The 25,580-nt window shown below is 41.4% G+C and overlaps 1 protein-coding gene across 19 annotated transcripts in view; it reads right to left on the reverse strand.

Moving 5' to 3' along the window:
* EPB41L1 (erythrocyte membrane protein band 4.1 like 1) overlaps positions 1-25,580 on the reverse strand; it is a 229,573-nt gene that overhangs the window by 108,238 nt on the left and 95,755 nt on the right. The window contains exon 1 of one of the 19 annotated variants that reach the window (XM_060772293.2): positions 18,099-18,342. The exons of the other annotated variants lie outside the window; for them this stretch is intronic. The gene's annotated coding sequence lies outside the window, so the exon portion shown is untranslated. Of the gene's footprint in view, positions 1-18,098; positions 18,343-25,580 lie in introns of those variants that run through there. 19 annotated transcript variants of the gene reach the window in all.

Genomic DNA, 25,580 nt, shown 5'->3' on the forward strand with positions numbered 1-25,580 from the left:
ACTTCCAGGACGAGGAAGATGTTCACTTCCCAGTGATGGCTGGCTGAAGTGCTGTGGGACTGGATCGCTAGCAAGAGAGCTGTGAGGCTGTATCTGTATATCCCTGGCCAAGCTATGGCGCTATTTCTCCCCGGCCAAGCTATGGGGCTGTTTCTCCCCGGCCAAGCTATGGGGCTATTTTACAGGAGGCCCTTTTACAGGAGGCCCTGGTTTAAGTCCTGGTTTAAGTCCTTTAAGTTTTACAGGAAGCCCTTTTACAGGAGCCTTTTACAGGAGGCCCTGGTTTAAGTCCTGTAAGGAAGGCTTCTCTGTGTGGACAAAGCCAAAATGGCTCCTATTCCCTCCAAAACTCAAAAAGGGGGCGGAACTAGGGAACCTAATGATAATTGACAAGGAAAGCCACCTAACTGCAAATGCACAGAACCTTAAAATACATGCAACAAATAACAAATAGCAAGGTAAGCTGGAGCTCCTGGTACGGCCATACCAGAACAGCTACCTCTGTACTAAGTTTGGAAACTTCAATTAATTCAAAACGCAGCAGTCAGATTGGTCACAGGAACATCCAGGAGTGAGCGTATTACACCTATCCTAAAGCCACTTTACTGGTTGCCAATTAGTTTCTGGACAAAGTACAAAGTGTTGGTTTTGACCTTTAAAGCCCTACACAGTTTGGGTCTAGGTTAACTACAGGATTACCTTCTCCCATACAATCCACCCTGAACACTTAGTTCCTTTGGGAGGGGGTGTCTACTCCAGCCTGCCAGAACCCGACTGGCACAGTCACCCAGGAGACCTTTTCATTAGCTGTCCCAAGACTGTGAAACAACCTGCCAGAAGAGATTCGACACTAGATCAGCTGTCAGAATTTAAGACACAATTAAGACCCATCTCTTCTGGCAGACTTACTCAGTCAATTTTAATTTGTGAATTTTAATCCGCATTTTATCAGTGGATTTTATCTTGTATTTTAACTCTTTGTATCTTGTTATATGTCTTTTAATTGTGTTTTAATATGTTTTATCTATTGTTTTAATGATGTTGTATTCTGCCTCAAGCTACAGGAAGAGCCAGGTAATAAATTAATTGTTGTTGTCATTACAGTCAACCGCCAGTGGACGCTGACCTCAGAATTGCACTGGAGGACCTATAGATTCTTAGAGAAAACATTTTAATCAGATCCATAATTAAATCCTCAAAATCCTAAATTGTAAGTGTGGAGGGACCACTGTTGTTTGCTCTGCTGTTCTGTTTTTGCATAAAGCAGGCAGTAAGCCGCTTGTCTAACTTCCTTACTGCTGTGCCTTCAGAGCTAACCCATGACCCTTGACATGTTTGAGATTTCAGTTCCCAGAATCCCTAACTTTTGGGCAAACTGTCAAGGCTTCAGGGAGTCCATAAAACTGGAGGATCATAGGCTGATAACTCCTAGTCAAAGACAATGTTGAGGAACTGTGGACTTAGGGGTGTTTTATGGATGGTGTAAAGTGCCATTGACATCATCCAAGAAAGCCAATAATGGGGGATTATCAAAGCTGCAGGAAGAAACACCACCTGAAGAATCCCAGTCCCTGCTTCCTTGACTATGGGAAAATCCCACTGTACTCAATTCAAGAATTTCAATTTACTTCTGAATACGTATAAGAGTACAGGATAGAATGCATCGTAATCATACTGTACAGTGAAACACAATGTGCTTGTTCCACAATTTAAATATACTAGACAAGTGATTGGAAAAGAGCCTTTGGGTCTTATTTTGAGTAATGATTCAGGTGCATTACAGTTCAAAACTAAAGCAAAAAAGTGCTTTGAGAATATACAAAGTGAGTTTTTATAGCTATTTAATACTATAGTCAATGCCATCACACATGCATTTTTCAATCAAAAAATAAGTCCAAACACCTGCTGCTATTGAGAATAATTTTTTGCATAATGACTGGCACCAAGAGTATATTTGACTGTCATTCGCCATATTATATTAACCACGTTGTATTAAGTATCTTCTCACCCTGCTTTTATGGAGATCCTAGAAGTATCAACTATGATTTGATGAACTGATCTAACAGTAACTGCCAAAATGAATTTATTCATCTGTGGGCCTAGTGACTCAGTGTTCTTCACTAGATTTATCCTAGTTATAGTTAGGTTGTTTCAGAATCAGTTTCCCCACTTTCCTTCAATATGTGTGAGAAGATGTATGTATGAATTAGGAGAGTGTTACCAAATGTAGAAGTGTGATTATATAAATCCATTTAAAGGGAGTAAAATAATAACAAAGAATTAAAAGCCACTAGATAATGAATAGGAGGTTCATAGAACTGTTTACTTGTTTGTGTGATTTGTGTGTATATGCATATGTAGGTGCGTATGTTGTTTTTGTGTTTGTACTCCGGGGATGCCCTTCTCTCGCTCCCGCCCCCGTCTCGGGTGCGGTTGGTGGGGACGAGGGAGAGGGAATTCTCGGTGGTGGCCCCCCGTCTCTGGAACTCCTTCCCTAGGGAGATCAGGCAGGCACTAACCCTAGCCACATTCCATAAGGAACTAAAGACGAGGATGTTTCATTGTGCCTTCAATTGATGACCCCTATGACAAACGATTGTACCGTGATCTGTTCTCACCATTGAATCTGAATTCCTATATTACATCATTATTCATATATGTAAGTTAAACTGAGATGATCCTGATCCTGTTTAATTGCTCTGTTCTCATGATATCTCCTGTGTCACTTATGTTCCTATCCACCTTATTGAACTATTTACCTTTTAATCAATTTGTATGTTGGCCTTCCCCCCCCCCCTCCAAAATTGGCTTGCTGTTGCTTGATACTTGTTTATTACTGTTATGCTGTTTGTGCTATTTTAATTTGTAATTTGCTGTTGTCTTTGCTTTTAATCTGTATGTTGCTTGGGCTTGGCCCCATGTAAGCCGCCCCGAGTCCCCTTGGGGAGATGGAGGCGGGGTAGAAAAATTAAGTTCTTCTCCTTCTCCTTCTTCTTCTTCTATTCCAATGTAGGTGTGGAGTTAGTTGTAGTTGCTAACATTATATTTTATAAAATCCTGCTTCTTAGTTTTATTACTGCCTTTCTATTATGTTCTCTTTTTAAATTAAAAATATGTCTGGAAATAGTTATCTATTTCTAACTGTTTTCTTTGGCGTTCGTGTCATTATATTCTACTACAGTGGTTGGAACAGGCTTCCAAACTAGTTGTTCTTGAAGTTTGCAGATCTCCCAAGAGGCCACAATATCCTCACAGGGGAATCATGAAGTCTTGAAGGAATTTTATAAAATTTTACACTTAAGGAAGAAAGGAAGGTAGACAGATGGATAGTCAAACTACAACTCTATAGAGAAGTTTTATTTGGGGAGAGATGGCAAAGGGAAAGGGGTTATCTTGTGTATACAACACTGGCTTCTGTGAGCAGGAGGCACGTGACATTGCATGTTTGCCCTGCAGAACAGAGAGGGTTGAGAAGAGACATGAGAGCCATGTCTAAATATTTGATAGAATGCCATAAGAAACAGGGATCAGGCTTGTTTTCTGATTTGAAGACTAGGACTCAGAGAAGTGGGTTCAAATTACAGGAATGGAGATTCCACCTGAACATTAGAAAGAACTTCCTGATGGTGAGAACTGTTAAACAGTGGAACCCTCTTCCTGTGGTGAAAGCTTTTTTTGGAGGCTTTAAACAGAGATCAGATGGTCCTCTGTCTGGGGTACTTTGATTGTGCTTTTCCTGCAAGGCAGGAGTTTGGACTGGCTGACCCATGTGGTCTCTTCCAATTCTATGATTGCCCAGCAATAGATTATGTGGTTGGCATGCCAAGAAGGGTGGGTGAGAAGACTGCCAGTCCCAGAGTACTCCAAAAATGAACCCAGTTTAGAGCTGATTTGATGTGGAGGGTGAGAAAAAATGGAAAAGGGCAGGAAGACGGGGCAAGGAGCAATTTTGGCTGACTTGAAAAGACAGAAATTGAATGTTGGGGGCTACAGTTCCCATTATTATCTAGCACAGCTGAACTGGGAGATGCTGGTACTTGAAATGTAGCTTCCCAGCATCCATTATTATTTCACCTTCTATACCAATGTAAAGGACCTTACTGAGCATTTTAAAATAAATATTTGATGTACTTCAAATACAGTAAAAGTACCATACATAGTTATAAAATTTGCTGTAGCAATTGTGTTGTCATTATATTTGCACATTGTTTTAAACAGGCAAAAAATACAGGGCTCGGCAAATTGCCCTCCTTGGCAAGGCATCCAAACTGGACTGTAAATTTTGTTGAAATAAATCAGGCTTGCTACATTTATATATCCTTGTGCAGTTTACGTTTACAAGAAAAATGGGGTGGGGGGTGTCAGAAATATCGAGAAGCATAATTTATTGCTGCTGACTCAACAACCCTTTCCAAATGCAAATCTTTTCACCTCTCTCTTCTGCTAGCTTTCTAGCCTTTGGGTTTAACTGGTTCTTCAACTGATCAGATTTGCTTCATTTTGCACATGAGGAAAAAAACTAATGCAAACAGTATGTTCTTTATTTTTAAAGTAATGCATGCTGCAGTTAGTATATCCCTATCTTAGAAAAAGCAAACCTCCATGTATATGAGACAAGGGAAAAAAGCCTCTTCGGCCCCCTCCACACAGCTGAATAAAACCCCACATTATCTGCTTTGAACTAGAATATATGACAGTGTGGATTCAGATAACCCAGTTCAAAGCAGATATTGTGGGATTATCTGCCTTGATATTCTGGATTATATGGCTGTGTGGAAGGGCCCTTCTATCATGACACCCATTTGACCAAAGACTCTGTAAATATTTGTACTTTTAAAAGAAAAAGGAACAGGCAAAGTCATCTGGAGAATTCGCTAATTCATTTAAACTGGGATTAAGGGCACTTTGGTTTTTGATTTTTTTTAAAAAAAAAATAACCAGAATTTGCTAATTTGTTTAAAATGAGGTTGTTGACTCTTCGATTCTAGACTTTTGTTTTAGATTTTAGCTCCAACAAATCTAAATTGTATCTATCCACTTTACCAATCTTTTCCAAAAAGTCTCATTATGTCATGATATGGCCAAAGTACAGCATCCTCATTTTAATCATCCTACTGAGAGTTCAAGCCTGATTTGCTAGATGGCACTATTATTTGACTTTGTAAAAATCACTCCATAGATTTTCAGAACTTTCCTCCTCTCCCCCATTCAAATTAATTGATTTTCTTTGAACATCCAAGAGTTTATATAAGCTTTTTTTAAGTCATCAAAATTGGCAGCTATAGCCACATTCTGTAGCTGTGGATTCTACAACTGAACCATGTATTGTGTGAACCTTTTAGCTTTCTCTAAGGAATACATCTCACCATGTTAAAACTGTGGCTGTGGCTCTTAATGAGACATGCCACATTATCACATTGGAGAAATTATACTGTTTGCCTAGCATTGCACCACCTGACATCCGTTGGGAAGTAGCGGCCTGTAGTGAAAGGACCAAGGCATTGACACCTGCAGCCCATCTTCTGTTCGGATATCAGCCAATGCCTTAAATCAAGAAATAGCTTCCTAAGATCTACAGAGATACTCGGAAGAATACCTCAGCAAGAAAGAGTCCAGAAGTAGCAGGTTAAAACCTCAATCTGTGGCTGATACCTGATAAGAGACTCCCTCCTGGGCACACAGAAGATTGGGCAGCCTGGAAGACGCTGTCACCATGAGATCCAGAGCTAACCTTAAGAAATGGGGCTACAAAGTTCATGTCATATGAGTGTGGAGAATAGCAAACCAAAGACCACCTACTACAATGAAACCTGAGCCTTGTCACATGCAGAATGTCACAACAACACCAGAGGCACTTCAAGTGGCCAGCTTCTGGTCAAAGGACATTTAGCATAATACCAAGTTTTTAACTTTATGTTTTTAAATTCCATCATAACTGTACCCTCAATTCGCTTCTGACACAATAAATAAATGAGCTTCAGCAGATGACATCAGGTTGAAGGATTATGAGAGGGGAAAGAAAATGTTTCTTCATTTATTTTTTCCATATCATATATCATGGTATTCACTTCTTACATCTTCACTCAATCGCCTTAAGCAGTCCCAAACATTGTAAATAAAAATAAATAAAATATATCACTTTATTTATGTCCCACCCTATCTCCCCGAGGGGACTCACTTTCCTCATAGAGGAATTGTTCCAGTCCCTTTATCATTTTAGTTGCCTTTTTCTGTACTGTTTCGAGATCTACAATTTCAGTTCCTCCAACAGTAATAAAGCTCCCTGTTTTCCAAAAATTAAAGCCGGATAAGGTGGACACGAATTCATAAAACACATCTTCTGAACTTCCAATTTAGTCTATTCCCTACTTGCTTCTCTTCTCAACTTCTTCTGGACTTCCAGTGAGATGGAGGGAGAGGTCATACTGGGAAGATTAGATTTAAGGTGCTTCCTTATAATGACAAGAAGAATGGGATAAAGGCTGGCTGCCAACTCAACAACAGTATCTATGCTACTAAGGAATTTCCTTATGGCACTTTGCCAATCTGTGGTTCACTGAGACACCAGAAAGCCTTAGGGTATAGTCAACCAATACTCTTATGTATAGTGGAAAAGGAAGATTTTTATATATGACTATGTATAACATTGTGCACTTTCAAGTCACCAGTCAACTTATGGTACCTCATGTCTTTCATAGGCGTTTTTTAGGCAAGGAATACTCTGAGGTGGTTTTGCCATTTCCTTCTTTGGAGTATTTAGGTCCTCATATTTTGGAGTATTTAGGTCCTCATAAGATGATAAATCCTGGTTTTAGGTTTCTTTTCTCCCTTAATTTTATGGAGTTTGAGTATATTAACTCTGCTTGAAAGTTAAGACAAAATAATTTTCTCTGTTTTGCTCATGCTAATGTTTTGCTCTGTTTTATTGGGATTTGCTATGTTTGTTTGCTCCTAAATCTGACCAAATTTTAAAAGTACTTTATAGTTTAAGTGTTACTTTCATATCTGGACCTTGCAGCTCTAGTCATAACATTTTTGAAAGTAAGCTCAAATTCTAATTACCTTCTGAATAAACCATTCTTTTAATATATCAAAAAGGATAATTTTATGTGAAATAATTATATATAATGATTATCATCTTGCCAAGAAAATCCTGTGATAGGATCACTTTAGGGTTGCAATATGTTGGAAACAAATTGTAGATTTGAGCAAAATGACTTCGAACCTGTCATTGTGGGTTAATACATTTTTCAGTTTTTCAAAAACAAACAAACATCTTTTTTCTAAATAAAAAATGAAAACAATCCCTCATAACTATAACATTTCCGGGAAATTTACATTTCTTGCAGATATTGGGCAACTTGTTATAAACTGTATTATTTGTAATAAATTCAATTCCCCAATAAGAAGCATATGATATGGTATAGTAATTTGAGTTTTGTACTAAGGGCCTTATACTGGCCACCAGAATCACCATAAATCATGGCAAATCTGACGGTGCCCATCGGGGGGTATGGGAAACCAATTGCCCCTCGTATCACCCAGCTTACCTATAACCCCATCCCATGGAGAATAGCGTCAGCCACCTGGCTTCCCCTATTGGCAAGATAAAACGCCAACATCCCAAACAGCTGGTGAAAGTGTGATTAAGACCCTAGCCAGAAATAGCGGCATGGAGGAGGGGAGGTGTTCCACTAGCCGAGGGGCCCCCATAGAGGTCGTGGTGGGAAGGAGGAGATGCGGGAAAATGAGACCTCAAATTCGGCCAAATTCGGACCACTTATCTATAATCAAAATTCCAAATCGGTCTCCTAAGGTAAATTGGTGTAACCAGGTGAGCGGACCCTCCGGTCTGAAGGTGGTGCTGTTGAACGCCAGATCTGTCAACGGAAAAACGACCTGGATCCAGGACTTAATCCTGGACGAACGGGCAGATCTGGCGTGCATCACGGAGACCTGGTTGGATGAAGCTGGAGGAGTAAATCTGACCCAGCTTTGTCCTCCGGGTTTCTCCGTGCAGCACCAACCTAGATCCGGAGGGCGGGGAGGTGGGGTCGCAGTGGTCTATAGGGACTCCATCCATCTGACCAGGTGCCCCATCCCGCAGACCGCAAATTTCGAAAGCGTCTACCTGAGGGTGGGTGACCGGGACAGTATAGGGATTCTAGTAGTGTACCGTCCACCTCGCTGCACTACAGTCTCCCTACCTGAGCTAGCGGGGGTGGTCTCGAGCCTGGCATTGAAGTCTCAACGGCTTCTTGTGCTGGGAGACTTCAACGTCCATGCCGAGACGACCCTCACAGGCGCGGCTCAGGACTTCATGTCTGCCATGGCAACCATGGGGCTGTCCCAACAAATATCTGGCCCCACCCACTGTGCTGGACACACATTGGATTTGGTTTTCTGTCAGGGATGGGAACAGGGTGGCGGTGTGGAGGAGTTGTCCATCTCTCCGTTGCCATGGACCGACCACTTCCTGATCAGATTTAGGCTCACTGCGCCCCCTAACCTCTGCAAAGGTGGAGGACCCATTAAGATGGTCCGCCCCAGGAGACTGATGGATCCGAATGGCTTCCTGATGGCTCTTGGGGATTTTCCCGCCACCTCGGTAGGTGACCATGTCGAAGCCTTGGTGGCTCTCTGGAATGGGGAGATGACCAGGGCTATTGACATGATTGCTCCGGAACGTCCCCTCTCAAGTAGCCGAGCTAAACCAGCCCCTTGGTTTACTGAGGAGCTGGCAGCTATGAAGCGAAGGAAGAGGGAACTAGAGAGCGTGTGGCGTTCGGAATCGAGCGAGTCAAACCGAGCATGGTTTGTGTCCTTTCTTAGGGCATATGCCGCGGCAATAAAGCCCGCAAAGAAAACTTTCTTTGCGGCCACTATTGCGTCTGCAAAGAACCGTCCGGCGGAGCTGTTTCGGATTGTCAAAGGTCTTTTAACTCCTGCCTCTGCAGGTGGGAGCCCTGACAATTCGGTCGCGCGCTGTGAAGCATTTGCTCGGTTCTTCGCAGACAAAGTCGCCTTGATCCGTTCTGGGCTGGACGCCGCGTTAGATGCAGACTCTGTGGATGTAACGAGAGCACCTGCTTGTCCTATTTTGTTGGATTCTTTTCAGTTTGTGAAACCCGAGGATGTGGACAAGATACTTGGAGGAATGAGGCCCACCACGTCCATCCTAGACCCCTGCCCATCCTGGCTTCTGAGAGAGGCCAGAGGGGGATTAGCCGAGTGGGTAACAGTGGTGGTGAATGCCTCCCTTCGGGAAGGCAAGATTCCAGCGAGCCTAAAACAGGCTATTATAAAGCCGCTGTTGAAGAAGCCATCACTGGACCCCACTAAATTGGACAACTTTCGGCCTGTTTCCAATCTCCCCTTTTTGGGCAAAGTCATGGAAAGCGTGGTGGCCTCACAACTCCAGGTATTCTTGAGAGACACGGATTATCTGGATCCGGCACAGTCTGGTTTCAGACCGGGGCATGGTACCGAGACGGTCTTGGTCACCTTAGTGGATGATCTGCGCCGGGAGCTAGACAGGGGGAGTGTGTCCCTGTTGGTGCTCCTGGACCTCTCAGCGGCCTTTGATACCGTCGACCACGGTATCCTTCTGGGGCGCCTTGCGGAAATGGGTCTTGGAGGCATTGCTTTGCGGTGGCTCCGGTCATTTCTGGAGGGTCGCACCCAGAAGGTGTCATTGGGGGACTCCTGTTCCGCACCACAACCTTTGACTTGTGGGGTGCCACAGGGTTCCATACTGTCCCCCATGCTGTTTAACATCTACATGAAGCCGCTGGGTGAGATCATCCGGAGTTTCGGGGTGCGGTGTCATCTGTACGCAGATGATGTCCAACTCTGTCACTCCTTCCCACCTGCTACTAAGGAGGCTGTCGAGGTCCTGAACCGGTGCCTGGCCGCTGTAACGGTCTGGATGAGGGCGAACAAACTGAAACTAAATCCAGACAAGACAGAGGTACTCCTGGTCAGTCGCAAGGCCGAACGGGATATAGGGTTACAGCCTGTGCTGGACGGGGTCGCACTCCCCTTGAAGGCGCAGGTTCGCAGCTTGGGTGTGACCCTGGACTCATCGTTGAGCCTGGATCCCCAGGTTTCAGCGGTGACCAGGGGAGCATTTGCACAGCTTAGGCTCGTGCGCCAGCTGCGCCCGTATCTCGGGAAGTCTGACTTGGCCACGGTGGTACACGCTCTTGTCACATCCCGCCTGGATTACTGCAACGCTCTCTACGTGGGGCTGCCCTTGAAGACGGCCCGGAAGCTTCAGCTGGTCCAGCGTGCGGCAGCCATGTTACTAACTGGAGCGGGTAGCAGGGAGCACACAACGCCCTTGTTGTCCCAGCTTCACTGGCTGCCGATTTGCTACCGGACCCAATTCAAGGTGCTGGTCTTGGCCTACAAAGCCCTAAACGGTTCCGGCCCAAAATACCTTTCGGACCGCATCTTGGCCTACGAGCCCACGAGGACCTTGAGATCGTCTGGGGAGGCCCTTCTCTCGATCCCGCCTGCCTCACAGGCACGGCTGGCGGGGACGAGGGAGAGGGCCTTCTCGGTGGTGGTCCCCCGGCTGTGGAACACTCTCCCTGCACACATCAGACAGGCGCCTTCCCTCATGTCCTTTCGAAAAAGCCTTAAGACCTGGCTGTTCGAGAGGGCATTTAATTAAGTGCTAAGCAACAACATTACGGTAATGAGAACTGGAATGGTATAAGGAAAATGAGACTGGCTATGATTCTACTAAGAGACGAAGCGGATTTTTATGTAGTTTGTATTTGTTGTATAGTCATATGTTGTTGATACTGGCCTCTGTAACTGTCTTTTTATGTGTACTGTACACCGCCATGAGTCGCCCGTAAGGGCTGAGAATGGCGGTCAATAAGTGCATCTAATAAATAAATAAATAATATTGTTGCTGGTGCAACACAAGAAGCCTCCTGTGTTTAGCCACAGAGCCATGCTGGAAGTAATTTTATGTCATGGGATGGGGGCCAGTGGGTCCATAGCTAAACGATAGCTGAACCAGCGTAAGCTGCAAAAAAAAAAAAAAAAAAAAAAGCAAAAAAAAAAGCCCTGTCTGATGAAATCATAAGACTCTAGAAATCTGGAATTGAATCCATGTTTGGCCATGGAAACCCACCGGGTGATCTTGGCCAAGTCACTCTCTCTTAGCCTCAGTGGAAAATAATGGGAAACCCTCTCTGAAATTTTTTGTCCCAAGATCATCCTGGGATACGGTCAATTTCAGAAACATCTTGAGGGTGCACAAAGCCATTTCAACTACATCACTTCACTCGTTTTGCAGTGTAACTGTAAGCTTTTTAAAAATACTTATAAGCATAGGAATTGGGGCCTCAATAAATGATGGAAGAGGGATATCACATGGTTAGAATACTGGCTCATGTTTCACTCTTGTTACACCTGACACTGCAACCGTTATTTTTTAAAATTACTAGAAACGCTTTCTTGTCTCTTGTTTAATTTAATTTTAATGTCTATATCTTTAAGGAAAAAGGAAGAGGGGCTGACCAAGGGCAAGATGGCTGGATGGCATCCTTGAATTGACTGGCTTGATTCTGAAGGAGCTGGGGGAGGTGACGGCCGACAGAGAGCTCTGGCGTGGGTTGGTCCATGAGGTCACGAAGAGTCAGTAATGACCGAACTAATGAACAACAACAACAAATCTTTAAGGTTTTAACTAGCATGTTATATTGTTTTTAGTATTATTCATTGCTTTTACTCTCTTTTGAGAGAGAAAAAGCTGCATATAAATAAAGATTACAGCAACAATAACTCAGTCACCTCTGAAAATTGAAATGGTGAAATTTACAGAATCATAACTCTAATGGTGACTACCTACTTTGGATGTCTCAAACTATAACTCTTGCTGCTTTCTACATTTTGGATGCTCCACACTAAGCCAAGCTATAAGCTGTTGATGCTAACAAGAGACCGAAGCCCAAATTCGTCCTGCTGCATCCAGATGAACTCAACAGATGCACACTAGGCTCAGCCAGCCTTCCCAAAAAGCAGCAAGCAGTGGCAAGCACCAAGTAGGACTGGCACCAAATAGGATTAGCGCAGCCATATTTCAAGCCCAATGACAAAGGCTGTATTCAGATTCACATCACTGCTGCCAAATTGAAGAAGCGAGGAAACCTACTGGAAGGCAATCAACGAAGTACTGTCTCCTCCTTTTCCTCTTGCAGCCTCTGAAATGAATATGTATTTGAAAAGGCCACCAAGTATAGCTTTAAGGGTAACAAATCTTTTAAGAGTTAGCACCATCATTAGCCTGTTGAAAGTGATTGGCGAAAGGCCTCGCAGACTCTAGCCCTTAGGTCCAGGCTTCATTCCCATTTGGGAGATACGCTATCATTTTTATTAGGAACCAGGTCAAGCTCAACTCAAGACATACAGCTGCCTGGGGAAAAGAACAAGATGGCATCCTCCCTCTATTCCAGATTCAGAATGCAAGCAGTTCAATTGTATTGTGTATGTTGTTTTTTATGCTTTTTAAACTGAATATTGTTGATTGTTGTAGTGTTGTAAACCACGTTGAGTCGCCAATTTAGGCTGAGAAACGGCGGTATACAAGCGCAGTAATAAATAAATAAATGGCTGAATCTTGCGCTACTTTAATTGGAAATGGGATATAGTTCTACAGCATGCCCAGGGACAGCAAGTCAGTTTCAGAGGTGCAAGAAAATGGGGAAAACAAAAAGAGAACTTGCCCTCAGTAGGAATGTCTGGAAGGTTGGTACTGCTCCCCTTTCACAGAGTTTTTATCCATTTAAGGTGGATAGATAGGTGAGCACTGAAATGTGTTACAGTCTTATCCACAGAGATGATATGGATGGATTTGCCAGTGTGACAGTCAGGTAAATGACACAATAAGACTGTGGGGGATACATTCTTGACTGGACCATGGTTGTCTGAAACTACAGACATGACTAAATACTATTAAATTAGCTTATTTCTGGTCCCATTGCACCATAGAGTTGCATTGGAGGTCATGGTGATTCCTCTCTAGGCATTTGCTAAGTTTTCCAATGCGACTCTGTAGTAACTTCCAGGGGAAGCATGCCAGAGAAGCATTTGGAGGATGTAGCAAAAGACAATTTTCTACTGGATGCAAGTAAATTAAACTGTGGATATGGTTTCCAGGCATATGACAGTCTTAGTGTATTTTTTAAATATACAAATTGACAAAATATGACACATTCTTCTTTCTCTTTTAAAGCAATTCAGTGTATAGAAGTAAGGGTTAATCTCTACACCTGCAGTAAAATAGATTGGTTTCAGGTCAGAACTACAGAGGGAAGGGAGAATGTGGCAAGGGGACACTGACTGTCATCCAAGACAGCAAAGTCTTTGAAACCTTGATTTTTTTTTTACACCTAGATCCTGATTTGTACCACAGTTGTGTGTAAAACTGAGCCAGAGGGGAAGGTGACAAAATGTCTTCTTACCCATTACTAGTGCAACACATAACAAGCTCAAAGATACAAGACAAATTATGATCATACTTAGTGCCAAACTAGGTGAGAAGGCTAAAGATCTATAGTCATCTGCAAGGCAAATAAAACGTGGGGGAGTTTCGTTGGGGAAAATAGAGAGGGGAATAATATCAACTACTCCTCCAGTAGATATGATGAGTATTTGCAAAAAGTTATTTTTGGACTATAATTCCCACCCCCTCATGGTCATATTGAACATCTGGGAGTTGCAGAGAGAAAAGGTACCGTTCTGAATTCTGATCTGTATTATCCCTCTTCCCCTTGTTGCATGCCATTTTAAGCATCTCTTTTTTTAAAACAGCAATTGAATCAGCACTTAATTTGCAACGTATCTACATGAACAACAGATCCGCAACTCGAGTCCATGTAAACAGACAAACAAAACATTTTTCAACATTCAACAACGGAAGCATGGGAGATTTCTAAATAAGCTCAAATAGGGGAGCTATTTTTCCATTTAAGCAAATGTGCTAATTCCACAGGTTCAGAAAACAAGAGGGGTGGGGGGAATGAAAGTAATAGAATAGAAATACAGCATGAACTGGTTTATGTGACCTATTGTAAAATTAGCTGCCTCCGCTTAAACATTTAAATTAGGAGAACCACACCATGTGTTTGGCTGCCAGTACAATGATGCTATCCATCTGTGAATTAATTGATGGCACTATCAGCTCAGCAAATTTGAACTCTGCACAACACAAAGCAAACACACTGCACTCTTCACTATAAATATATTTAGAAATGCAGGGATTTTTGTTTTTGTAGGCCTGACCTCCACATAACAGAATGTTTGAATAGCGCTGCTGGATCAGACCACAAATCTATTTAATCTGAAGCTCTGTTCCACAGTGGCCAGGACCATAACAGTGGAGAGTGAATAAATAGAGCATAAGGGCAATAGAATCCTCCTACATGTTTTTGGGCAGCCAGTATTGAAAAAAATACCATACCAAGGTAATATACAGGGTGGGTCAAAAGTCACAAAGCGGTTTCGATATGTAATAACTCCTTTATTTTTGTTTTTAATTTACAATACTATAGCACCAATATATATATAGGAAATAAAATTATATTACAGGTAAAATTGTCTCAAAACAACATTTCCAAAAAGTTATTAAAACATCAGCTGGTTTTGTGACTTTTGGCTCATCCTGTACAACAATGTGAACTGTTCACCTTTTCAAATTCAAATTGATGGCTATTTTATTTTTTTTGGCAACAGCATGACAAACCCTTGTCTAATGTTACAGTAATTCCGATATAACTGTAAGTTTTTGGGTGGTGGATTGTCAACTTTTTAATGTTCCTGTCCAACTGACGTTGACCATAGCCTGAATCATAGTAATAAAGTAGAAGAAGCTATTCCTGAAACTCCAATAGCACATAAGAAAGGTGAATGTCACCAAATTGTTTAGACTAAACCCCCTCCTATAGGTGCCTCTGATGTCAGGAGGGCAGGGAAATCTGTTCTGTTTCTAGCCAAATTTAAATAAGTTCTTCAAAGTGCTGAACTCTATCCCCTCCCAAAGAAGGGCTCAGCACCTTGGATAACTTGTTTAAAGTTTGGACTAAAGACTGGAACAGATTCACCATCTAACTGACATCAAAGCCACCAGCTGCCACTATCTTTTGCTGCAAAATTTGATTTTCTTCCTTGAAATAGAAATTTTATATCCATGAAGAGGTTAGATATGGCTGATTGGCTTCTTTCTTCTTCTTCATCTGAATTTTTTACTTGCTGTAGGTGCTCTACCAGAAAACCATCTTCAATATAAATTACTTTTCCCTTCTTCCACCCACTCCCTTTCTTGAACCATGGAGAGCACTTGTGAACAGAATGTATGTTCATGTTTCAACTTGGATGCCAAGATTGCTACTTCCTATAGCGTTAATTGGAATGAAAAATATAGCTTACCCTGTAAATTCCCTTGAAGCAATAATTCTCCAGAGAGAGTATCTCAGAATATTGGAATGCATGCAAACTCTTCTTAGAATTAATCCACCGTCTGTCACCATTAGCTGAAGGTTTGAGATGCAATGTGGCCACCAGAATTACCTGGCAAAGCTTAAACTTCTCTGCTACACTTCTGCCTTCACTAATCTCTATGCTCACATGTAGTAGGATAGCTCCAAACCTGAAAGCTATGACTCTGCAGACCAATGTTCAAATTGCTGTCCAGCCATGGAAACCACTGGGTGACCTTGGGCAAGTCACACACTCTCCACTTCAGAGGACAGCAAAAGTACCCCATCTGAACAAGTCTCCCCAAGAAAACCCTGTGACAAGTTCACACTGCTAAAAACAACCCATGATGGGCACCATAAGTTGGAAATGACTTGAAGATACACAACAACTCGGAATCCCTGTTTGCTCTAGTAGGCAAGAGAGAAAGGTGGTTGAAAGGACTTGGGGAGAAATTGGATGTTTGATAGAGTGACCAACCTGCAGAGGAAGGTAAAGTGCCCATATTTTTAAAAGCTGATAACTGACATGCAAGAAAGGATTAGACAAAGTTGCCACACACGTTCCTAGAAATCCAGAATGAAAATTTAGATCGCAAATTGTAATTTTGAAATTATGTGTATTATTGATGTTTTTCCTGTCATCTTTTATATTAATTAGCAAGGACAATAAATATCCGGGATTGATCTTCTGGAAAGGTGAAGGAATAACTGCTGATCCTCCTTCTACTACATACTGAGTAAAATAATACAGGATAAAGGTTGGGAAAGTTAGTTTTCCAAGCTCTGATAGGAACCTATTTTTGTCTTTCCTCTGGTCTATAGGCTTCTCTCTTCTCCAATAAAATACAATCATAGGCACAAAAGCAGAAAATACCTTACCTTAATTTCCCTGTGTTTTTTTTCATATTGTGCCTGGTCATTCTACTCAGGTTGCAAAAGCCAACCGCTCTTCTTTGAGGGCTTGGAGTTGTGCATTTTTCTTAAAGGGCTGCATGGCAGAGAAATTCTGAGGATGTGCAACTTCTCCTGCAGCAATGCTGCACAGATGATACAAACCACAAAGGCCATCATCGTCCCTTCCCACCATGCAAATATTAAAAGCACCAGAACACCTTTCTAAATAGGGCACTGGTGATTCTCCCTAGTAAAAATCTACATTTTAATAACAGAAAGAAATTAACCATATTCTGAACTGGGGAAAATACTGGTGCCCTTCAAATGCATTGGACCCTGATATACTATCTGGGGTTTATGGGACATATAGTGCTACACATCTGTAGAGCTAAGTTAGGTCCTATCAACACAGTACCCTTTCCACACATCCATGATACAGCTCTTCTACAGTGTGGTTGCTGCTTCCCTTCAAGTAGTTTCCAACTTATGGTGACCCTATGACAAACTTATTATGGGGCTTTATTGGCACGATTTGTTTGTTATTGCCTTCCTTGTGCTGAAAGTATGTAAATTGCTCAAGGTCATACAGTACGCTTTCATGGCTAAGTGGGGATTCAAACTCTTGACTCTGAAGTCCTAGTCCAGGGGTCCTCAAACTTTTTAAACAGAGGGCCAGATCAGAGTCCCTCAAACTGTTGGAGGGCCGAATTATAATTTGAAAAAAATGAATGCATTCCTATGCACACTGCACATATCTTATTTGTAGTGCAAAAACACTTAAAAACAATACAATAATTAAAATGAAGAACAATTTTATCAAATATAAACTTATTATTATTTCAGTGGGAAGTGTGGGCCTGCTTTTGGCTGATGAGATAGGATTGTTGTTGTTGTTGTTGTTTTTGTTGTTGTGTGCTTTCAAGTCATTTCAGACTAAGGTTGACCCTGAGCGACGGCCGTGTAAATGGCCTTGGAGGGCCGTATTCAGCCCTCAGGCCTCAGTTTAAGGACCCCTGTCCTATGTCCTAGTCCAACACTCAAGCCAGTACACCATGCTGATTCTTCTACAGTGTATCTAGCATGGAATAACACTATTGAGAAACCAGTGTTCCAACTCCTGCTCAGTCATGGAAACCCACTAGATAGTCTTGGGCAAGTAACATCAGTCTAAAAGGAAAAATAAGGCTGAATCATAGGAGAATGGAGGCTCTATTTAGGATTCCTAAACCATGCACTGATTCTTCTAAATTTTGATCAGATCACCCCCATGGGGGAAAAGGGACAAATGTGCACTTGCTTTCACATCTTTAATATGTGCCTTTTAGTGTAGGAAGCCTATTAAGAGGACAAGAATATGGCACAGAAAGTTACCTGTGCAACTTGACCATAAGGAACCATCTTGGAGTGGAAGCAGACGGCCTCATCATTTTCTAAATGGCCTGTATGCAAGAAGCAAAAAAGTAAATCCTCCTTATTTTTGTCCCCTTTGCAGCATCAGCTTGAAGAGCTGCATTACACTGGCTCAAGGTTATCATGATGCAGTTTAGTTTTTCAGGAAAAACAAGCCCAGAAATGTAGAATCTTAATAAAGTGCCTATTGCTCTGACATGAAAGAAGGAGGTAGAAAAAACAATCCTTGGAAGAAAATGCAATAAAAGCACCATCACTTCAGAACCATCCCTTTTCCTCTCCCAGCTGAGTCAGCCTTACCTTTGCAAACACTTCCCATCTCTGCCATCTCAGTCTCGCTTCACTCAACTGGGCTGATGGTGCTGTGTGTACAACACACTCCTTTCTGCAGTGCAACCTCTTCCCTAAGTTTAACACCCCCACACATTGATTGATGCATACTGCAGTCACTGCAAACCTCATAGCCCACAGCTGCTGTTCTTGTTGCTGCTGCTGGAGATGGGGAGCTTGGGATCCCCTCCCACACAGACAGGCCAGAGCCTCCGCGGTGAGGCTGTCTCTCTCCTCTCCCTCCCATCTCCTCCGCCCCTGTCGGATTTCCCTCCATAACACAAATCCAGCAGATGGTTGTAGACTAATAGCATGAATCCATGTTAGGCTCCCAGTGGTTTTCATTGAGCTTCACATCCCCTCCCAGCTTCCTTTCAGTTTCCCTGAGCTACAAACATCTGGTTTATTTCAGGGAGGTCTCCAGGGAAGCTATAGTCATTTGCTGCCTTCCACACCAAGATCACTGCAAGAACACCAAAGGAAAAGAGAGGGGTTTCTTTCTAAATGCTTCTATGAATGCTTGGTTTTCTTTCATGCACTCAGAATCAGGGTTGCTTTCTGCCCAGACCAGGATCATCATACATAACGTGCCACTAATGTTTCCACTACTTTTTGCATCAATACATATTGAAAGAAGCATCCTCAAAAAGGTAATTCGAGTACCACCATGTAGAGAGGCAGCAAGTAATGTTGATAGTTCAAATAAAAGAGAAATCTGCTGTGCAGAAAATGGATAACACAGTTTATGGATAAGCTGCCACTAACCTAGTGTGAACTAACCAAATCCCACTAGCTAGTACATATTAGAGGCATGTGACTATGACAACTTATATGTAGAAGCAGGAATGTGGACAACTACAGAAAGTGTAGGATTCCATTTTCTCACTTTCTGCCCCACTCTCTGGAAACTGCCTGCTTCAGAGATTGGTGAATGAGAAGCCAAAAAGGGATTTTGATCATTTTCAGCTGCTTTTTAGGCTAGTGGTGTTTTGAAAGTAACTATTCTTGAGATGATTCTTGGGGGGAGGGGGAGCCTGGGAGTGGATGTGAGTTTTACATGCAACCACATCATGCAGTTTGCCAAATCCTGTCGTTGTCCAACATGCCTAACCCCAGGAGAAGTATTTAAGATGGCTAAGGGGATCTTCTCCAAATATCTCAGGGATAATATCTGTCAACAAGGCAGATAGTGTTCTCATTTGTGATTTTCTAGCCATGGAATACCTTCCCTTCAGAGTTATGACTGGTGCCAACAATGCCACTGTTCTGGTATCTGCTCAATACCTTTCTGTTCACTAAAGCATTTCAATTGACTGTTTGCTTTATTTCAGCAGTTCCCAACCTTTGGCCCTCCAGTTGTTTTGGACTTCAACTCCCAGAAATCCCAGTCAGCTTACCAGATGTTAGGAATTGTGGCAGCTGGTGTCAAAAACATTCGGAGGACCAAGGGTTGGGAACCGCTGCTATATTGTATCTGCTGCCTTCCTTGTTCAATGATGACTCTGAAGATTATGCTAATGCTGACGTGTTTTTGATGTTTTTACTTTGATTATTTTTCTGCGCTACCTTGCTATGTAAGTCTGGAGGCAGTTTAAAGTTCAATAAAGTTCAATAACAAAATGAATTAATAATATTAACATTCCAGATTTAAAAGCTTTTGGGCTTCATCTGGAACAGATGCAATCATAAAAATAAAGAGCTTATCCAGTTTCACCACACCACATTTAAATACAAGTTTACTGCATGCAAGCACATACAGTGGGCTCTTGCTATCTGCTAGGATTTGTTTTAAGGATCCCTTGTGGATACCAAAGTTTATGAATGCTTAGGTTCCATTATATACATTGGCATAGTAAATTGGTGTCCCTTATATAAAATGACAAACAACTCAAGTAGCTGCCAGAAAGACCCTGAGAATCTGTGGAATGGTGGGAAGCCACTATACATCAGTATAGTGCTCTGTGTATGCCACAATCAGATTTGCTTTTTTGGATTTTAAAAATAATAATTTTGAACTGTGGTTGGTTGAATCCATGGCTGCAGAACCTATGGATAGCTATACAGATTTGGTAGGGTTGGCCATGATAGAGTCCCACTGCTGATGTGACAATGCTGTACACAGATAGGTGTATCCAAATATGTTTAAAACAAATGCTTATAGGGGTAAAGGGCTGATAACATGCCTACTTTCTCAATAATTTAAGATCACAATGGTACAATTTACAATATCATTAGTAAATGTAATATTTGGGATTATTTCTGCTACTGTCCTTAAATAAAAATATTCCAGAGATCTCATCAGCTGGGGTAATCAGTTCACATCTGGCTACATGGATCAGATGCTTCTGCAACCCTCCTGCTCTCCTCCAGGCCATGGCCATGGGTTCTTTGGAATAGTCCAGGTGGGATGAGAATGGATGGTTTCTCCTCAGCAGAGAAACATAGACATTCATGGACATAGGACTAATTTATGTCAGCATATTACAGTGACAGAATGCCAGCCTCTTAAGTGGGGAAGATGCAGAGAATTATTGAGGGTGGTGGAGGAAAGAAAAGATAAATAGGAAATGGCATTTCAAAGGTAGCTATTTCAAAACAGGGACAGACCTGGTGGACTAAATCACAGACAGCACTTTTCAATTTCATTATGGCAAGGCTTTTAGTACAGACATCTAACTTCAAATGAAAAATAAATCTAGGATCTGCTTAATAGTTGTTTTCCTCATCTAACTAAAATGTATTTGCATTGGATTTTGTGTTAGCTTGTAAATGATTAAACACATTAGCTGGAATCCTTCTGGGTAGTTCCAACTAGACCAGACCCATTGAATCAGTTGTTGATTAGTGAGTAAACAGATAGGTACGTCCCATCTGCTCAGTGGGTCCTTTTCCGCTATCTTTCCTATCTCTAATTAGAACCGATAGTTATGGACCAGAAAGGCAGCCAAGTGACCATTACACAGTGCCCTCACGTACATCAAATGTGAATTTGCTGCAAATACAGTCCTTGTAAGTAACTTCATAAATATGACAATGAGGCTATTTCTCCATCTCTGAATAATTGCCAAATAGATAATGGTTCCTGTAATAGGGTAACATCAGAATGCACTGACAACTTGATGCAGTAAAGAGTGGTTTGTAGCATCTGAAGCAGCTACCCCGGGAAGCAAATGCTAGGAGGCAGTGGTTGAAGCTACATTTGTTCCATGTGAGCCCCACAGATAGCCAACTCTCTTGAAGGACATAGCCCTATATGCTACAAAAACCTGTCATGAGGATCAAACCACTTTTCCACTGCCATATAAAATCCAGATTATCTGTTTTGAACTGGATTATCTGACATGGTAGACTCAAATAATGTGGATTATCTGTTTTGATAATTTGGCTTATATAACAGTGTAAAAGGGTCCTCATAAACTACTGTCTCAGTTCTGGCACAAAAGCTGATCCATCAATTGCTGATCCAATCGGTACCTGTTTGTAAAATAGGCATGGAGCAGTTGAGCTGATCCTAGTAATGCGATATTTATTGGTTCTACTTCAGAAACCACTTTGAATATTTTCACTACAAGTCACCTAAGACTGAAATCCATGTACTCCTCACTCACTCTAAAACAAGGATCAATGAAGCAGCTATCTATTCCTTCATTTGCCCCTTAGGGAATATGCTTCTTTAACTACATGGAAGCTCAAAAGATTGACTCCCTGGTGAATCTGCTTTAAACCACATCCCGAAAAAGAAAAGGCTATATTAAATGCATGTTTTAATTCACTTCAACTTTCAGGTCAGATATGAAAACTAATTTATCAGAGTTCCTTATAGAGCTTATGTAGTATCCAGATGAGCCTGTGCATCTGGCATCCATACAAAAGTCCACTAAGCCTAGAAGTGTGCTTGCATGGAAAAGAATGGGTTTTTGTATTCCCTGGAGTTTGTCTCCAGTATTTCCAATGGATACCAAAATTCATGGATGCTCAATCCCCATTATATAAAATGGTGTAGTAGTGTAAAATAGTGATCCTTATGAAAAATGACAAACAATTCAAATGAATGCCAAAGAGATGCTGAAGACCTGTAGAATGGCAGAATGCTATAGCAGGGTTTGCCTACATAAGTGCAGTGATTGACGTGTGGTAACATAATGGTTTGCTTTTTGGGAATTTGTTTCCAAATATTTTTGAGCTATGAATCTACAAATGCAGAACTTTTAGATATGGAGGGTGAACTTAATGTAGATTTGTTAAGCCTGTTCACTTTCCCATCCCTATGTCTAATCACTGTACACTTCTAAGCTAAGTGCCAAATGCCACCACACATTGACAATCGAGTGCATATGAACATTACTGGATTTCTATACACGTTTTGACATAAATGGGAGGAAAGAGTCTTCAGCCTTTTTGTCACTAGCTCCCATGGAATCATCCAATGATACAGAACTGCCTGGTAGGACCTAAGAGCCCCAATTTAAGCCATACAGCATGATTGCCAGAGACCTTGTAGGTATCAGACGTGCTCTGAGTAAGTTTTTGATATGTGCTAATGGGATAAGGTCTACTCTCTCAGAACACCCTGATGAAATGCCACCTTGGCAAAGTGCAAAAAATTCAATAACAAAATAACTGTGCAAAAGAGGAGGATAATCCTATACATTAGCCTGTAGCATGTCCCCATTCACCAGTGACAGACTTCATTTACTAGCTATCAAAATGCCAGAGAATGGAATCATCATCATCATAGGCCTGTAGAGAGGGGGGTTCAACCCCCACCCCACCCCTGAAATTTTTCAGGTTAAAAAAAACCTGGTTTACTCATGAGTTTTAACTGGTTAACCGAATCCCCATGCTAAGTCTATGAGACGCAAAAAATTAAGAGTCCCTCCAGAACTGCAAGCACTATCTCAAGCAAATATTGACAATTTATTCACACTGTCATTATTTACAGCAATAGCCGATGTAGCAAAGCAACCAAGTTTGGGGGGGGGGGTGTTGAATGCTCTCATTAAGGAGGCCAGACTTGGTGGAGGTGGTTGACAGGGGCAGAGCTGCAGGCTATTGAAGGCTGCTCTGACCCCTGCTGTGCTCTTTGCTTCAGCGTGAGCTAAGAGGCAGGTTTCAACTCCCCCCCCCCAAATTTTCAAACCCCCCCAAAAAATTTTCAACCCCCCCCTCCCCGAAATTTTCAACCCTCCCCAAATTTTTTTTCTGGCTACGGCCCTGCATCATCATCACCACCACCACCATAATTTATACTCCACCTTTTCCTTAAATTTGAGCCTCAACCTAGCTTACCATTTAAAATAAGTACACAATATATATATTTTTTAAAAAAATAGAAGTCAACACTAAAAAAGAATTCACCATGCACAAGGATAAAGCAATTTAAAGCATACTAAAAATAATAGAATGTAGTTTTGTGTAAAATAATCTGTTTGATAAAACTAATTCAGTTCTGAAAGTCTACCAAATAGAAGGATAACAAGGAGGGGCCATTCTCGAGTTCAGGAGCCATGGAGAAGTCACTGAGAGGGTGCTTTCCCTACCAGCCAAGTTTGTGAAGGTCATGGGACTGAGAGAAAGTTCTCTCCTAAGGAGATCAGGGCCTGGACAGACACATTTGGGAGATACGGTCTGCTACAAGTAATTAGTTAATTAAAATTAGTCCTTGGCTTCATCTGTGAAATGTCGGAGGGTATGTGACTATGGTTTGAGAGATTGTGGCCCAACATGCCTGGAGGACAAAAGGTTGGACAACCCTGGTGGAAGAAAATGGGGTGGAAGAAGTGGGGAGTGATCACTCTGTGTTGTTCCTTTGGCCTCAATGCTAAGCATAGATGTAACACTGCTCAAGAAAAAACTACTGAAGAGAAAGTGTAGCATATGGGTTTCAGATGACTGCTTTATCATAATCCTTCATCCAAATCACATGTATTCTACTGGATACCTAGGAGGCATTTTGTGACAGCATATCTCTAAAACTAAGGATATAAATGGATTTAGTGATTTAATCAATAAAACCGAGCAGTCAGATAACTTGCTGTGTGCATGCATTAATACTGGCAGGGTTATATAACAAAATGGCTAAAATAAGAGTGTTTTTGATCATGGGAGTTCTGTCATAATGTATCACAATACAATCTTTTTTAAAAAAAAAAAAAACTTTCCACTGCAAGTAATCCACAAGTAACCCAGTTTTGCTGTTACTAAAGTAGCTATACAGTTAGTTCTTTGATCAACTGATTTCTTTTAATACACATGTCGGTAAATCCCACGCAATTAATTTTATAGGCTACAATGGGCTGGAAAAAGTGCCAAGTGATACACTGCTCAGCATTTTAATTTTGTCCAATCAGCTGAATAGCTATTTTGTGAAGGTCTTGGCAACATAGCTATGTGACACAGGAAAAAGGAAGTTATATCATTGTTAAAATTGATGCTAAAAGCTTTTATCTGGAGAATAAAAGATTCATCACCTTTATATCTTTTTTTTCAAGGATAGGAAACCACATGTGGGCAAAGAAAAAATTAGTGCTTGTTGGAAATAGCAACCTTCTTCAAGCCTCCTACACTAGTTATTTATTATATATATAATTCAGATTGCTTACTGCATTGTATATGTGTGTATCGCAGCTTGATTGAGTCCGAGTTGATGTTTTTATATGTATGTGTGTTTTATTTTATTGTATTTTATATTGTGCTCACTTTTATGTTTGTTATGAGGCAGATGATGGTGGGATATAAGAATAAATTTGTTGTTGTTGTTATTATTGTTATTATTATTATTATTATTATTATTATTATTGGCATGCAGTTTTCCTTAATTCTATGTTGTAGGAGGGGCTGCAGACCATGTGATCAGATCTGGGACTATTCAGGACTCAGACTCCATTTTAGAACTCAGTAGAAACAGTATGCTTTTAGAAGACTGTTGAAACAGAATGCTTTATATACTAGTTTTTCATTTGCGATTCTATTAGACTCTCGGAACAGAAAGATGCTTTAGACTACGGACTGTGGATTATAAGAATGATATCCCATGTTATCTGGACAGAGAAACTACTTCAAATCCTATCTGTAACTGGACTGATAAGAAATATACCTGTATGCTGAATACATGATGTTTGTGAGTAAACCAAATATGTTACTTTTAATGAAGTCTATTTATTTTGGTCTCTTGAGAGGTTTTAAGGGAGAGTAGATAGTTTGGGGCGACTGAAATAACACTTCTGAAACTCTGCTATATATGCCTTTTGAGAATTGGCATATCTTTGTTCTTAACAGTTCAAAGAGATATCTAAGTATATCAATTTAACAGCTGAGAAACTTAATTTCCTTGCATGAATGCTGGTGGATATTTACCAATAGGGAGAAGGTTGGCTCAAGCAACCTTCTCAGAGAGATCCCTGGTTTTCCCAAGAGGTTTTGAATAGCCATTTTCAAAAAGGTTATGGAGAT

Source organism: Anolis sagrei, chromosome 4 (assembly GCF_037176765.1).
Source record: "Anolis sagrei isolate rAnoSag1 chromosome 4, rAnoSag1.mat, whole genome shotgun sequence".
Lineage (NCBI taxonomy): Eukaryota > Metazoa > Chordata > Lepidosauria > Squamata > Dactyloidae > Anolis > Anolis sagrei.